We start from the raw sequence: 3239 nt of genomic DNA, 5'->3' as shown, positions 1-3239 counted from the left end.
ATTATTAATAACAATAATTAATTTTAATAATAATAATTATTAATTTTATTATTAATGATAATTATTCTTAATAATAATCACAATAAAATTATTAATTATTATTATTAATAATATCAAATATTTATTTGGTTTATAATTAATTTTAATGTGAATTGATCGATTTTTCATTTTTCTTATCTTTCTATCTTTCATCTTTATAATTATTGTAAATTATATTTAAGATAATCAAAATTCTCACCATAAAAATCTTCCTTTAAATAAAATGTTATTATATCAATGTTTAATTTGAATGATTAAAATAATTATTTTATCTATTTTTTATTAATAATATATTTATTTTATAATTTAAAAAATGAAATATCATAAAAATGGTATAATTTTTATTTTTTATTTATTTTTAAACCATTAAAGCAATATTAAAATTATATTTAAAATATATTTTAATGTGAAAATATAAAAGATTTTATTTTAAATTATTTATTAAAAAGTTTTGTAACAATCATAATAAAATTATTTAAAAAAATAAAATTATATTTAAAATAATTTTTAATGTTAAAATATAAAAGATTTTATATTAAATTATTTAGAGAAATGTCTTTCGGATTAATCACATTTTCAGGATTTGGTCCACGTTTCCAACCAACTAACGTGTTAGTTGGTTCGAAACCTCTACCCAATCCTGAAAATGTGATTAATCCGAAAGACAATTCTCTACAATATGGATCACAAAAATCTCAAATCTAACATTAGATTATTTATTAAATTATTTTTTCAACCATCATAATAAAACTAAATAAAAAATTAATACAAATTTGACGTTTAAAGTATCATTAAATTTTTATTTATTATTTTTAATTATAATTTTAATAAAATTTAAATTAAAATTACTATAATAAAATAGATTGAAGACTTCCACATGTTAAAATATAAAATATTTTATATTAAATTATTTATTAAATAAATTTTGCTACCATCGTAATAAAACTATTTAAAAAATTAATAAAAATTTGATGTTTAAAGTATCATTAAATTTTTATTTATTATTTTTAATTATAATTTTAATAAAGTTTGAATTAAAATTACTATAGTAGAATAGATTGAAGATTTCCACACTGAATAAAATTTCCTAATGAAAGTGTGTATAGGATTAATATCTTTTAAGAAATTTAATATTGTTAAATTTTTTAAAAAATTAAATTTTTTAATTAATTAATTTAGAAATTTAAACTATGCAAATAATAATTTACTCTAAGGAGTCGGAAATTTCAGTATGATTTTGATAAAATTTGACATAATTTTTTGGAATTTCCATAATTACAATTATAAGATCAAGCTTCAAGATTTTGAGTACCCCAAATATCACCAACTTTTTATAATGCTAAATCTATTCCCACAAAAAAATATTCAAATATTACCACAATTGAAAAAATAATACACACAAAAATAACCATTTAAACTAAAATAATCACCTCAATAAATAATACAATACAACCAACAATATCCTATTCACCATCAATCCAAAAACATATAAACAAATTAAAATTATAACAATAGTTTAACCTAGTACCTATAAACCAAAACAAAACGTAGTGGTCAACAAATATGACCAGCCTTATTAAGTAGCCTGTAACGTGATCTCTCCACTAATCCCAGGATCTACGTGCGACCTTGATTGAGGGAGTTTATTCTGTGGTGGCCACTGTCCGTGACCCGCACGGATTCCGCCCCTTCGTGGTCTCTGCACTTCAATCAAAATCCATTAAAATGCGATGAAGAATTCACATGGTCTGCAATACTACGGTTCGCAGGAATTTTTAATTATTTAATTGTTAATTTGAATGGTAACGGAGAGTCTAAAAAGTAGTATTAAAGATAATTTTTTAGTAGTTTGGCGAAGTGTGTGTTCAAGTTTCCAAAAACATGTTGTAGTTAATTAATTTGTGACATTTATGAAATAGTTATATGTGGGTATCATAATAATAACTGATCTTTCAAAGTTACAAACTCTCTAAAAAAATTTATTTTGATAAAACAAACTTGCTTACTTTCCTCTTATGCAAAATGTAGAGAACCCTTACGGGGTGAATGTGATCATATAACTTAGTTATATTAAATGCATGATTTAAGCATCACAACCTTAGTGGATGGGTAATCAAATTGATAATAATCTATTCGTACATGATAACATAGTTTTACGGAAAAAGGGTGCCCAACAATTAAATAATTAAACAATAAAAAAATATTATGATTAATAAAATATATTAATGGAAAAATGTGGAAAAATTTGTTATTAGAAAAAAATATTATTATTAGAAAGGATACAACAATTAAAAGAAAGCAAGAAGGAATAATTATAAGTTAATAAATATTTATTGATAAAAATAAGTATGATAAGGAATGGAATAAAATATTGATTCTGGAAAAATACATATATTTGAATTCTTTTTATAATTAATTTATGAGGACACTTGTTGATTATAGGTTTTTTTTAAACAATTTTTAATTTTGGAAATTGATTTAAACCACATATAAAATTAGACATCCACTAATAAAAAAAATAGAAATTCAAACTTTAAAGATTCAAAAAATAATTTTCAATTTCTAAACAATGCATGATCAATCACCAGGATGAGGATGATTCATCAGACCCTGTCTATGCATCATCAGGATTCATATGTTACTACTTATACTATGCCATCATCTATCATGTATTTACCACTTAGACCCATCATCCATGTATTACACTCACTTCTCCTGTAGGGGAGGGAGGATATTTAATTGAGTTTAATATTTAATTTTAGCAAAACTTTAATAAAATTTAAAAATAATTTCTAAAAATTTACAAATTAATTAAGTGTCAAATTTTTTTAACCCAAACTAATTGCACTATACTCTATTTTAAACAAATATAAAAAAAGATATTTATATATAACTCTTTGTTAAACAAGTATAAAAACTATTTAAATATATCACAATAATTAAAATATAAATATTAAAATAATTAATTTAAAAAATATTATTATAAAAAGCCTCACATACTCTCTTACTTCATATATTAGATATTATTGTTGTACTTCACTTCTTTCCAACTTTGTTAATGGTTAACACTATAAAATATTTATTTTTATTAGGTTAAGATAATTAAATTATATTTTTTTAATATATAAAATAAAATATAGAGGTTAGATTGTAATAACACACTGTAAGTTGTAAATAAAGAATTGGAATTTCATAAAATA

Source organism: Pinus tabuliformis, chromosome 6 (genome assembly GCF_031772625.1).
Source record: "Pinus tabuliformis cultivar Carrire ecotype Pingquan chromosome 6, CPIR1, whole genome shotgun sequence".
NCBI classification, from domain to species: domain Eukaryota; kingdom Viridiplantae; phylum Streptophyta; class Pinopsida; order Pinales; family Pinaceae; genus Pinus; species Pinus tabuliformis.
This window is presented reverse-complemented; position numbering follows the sequence as displayed.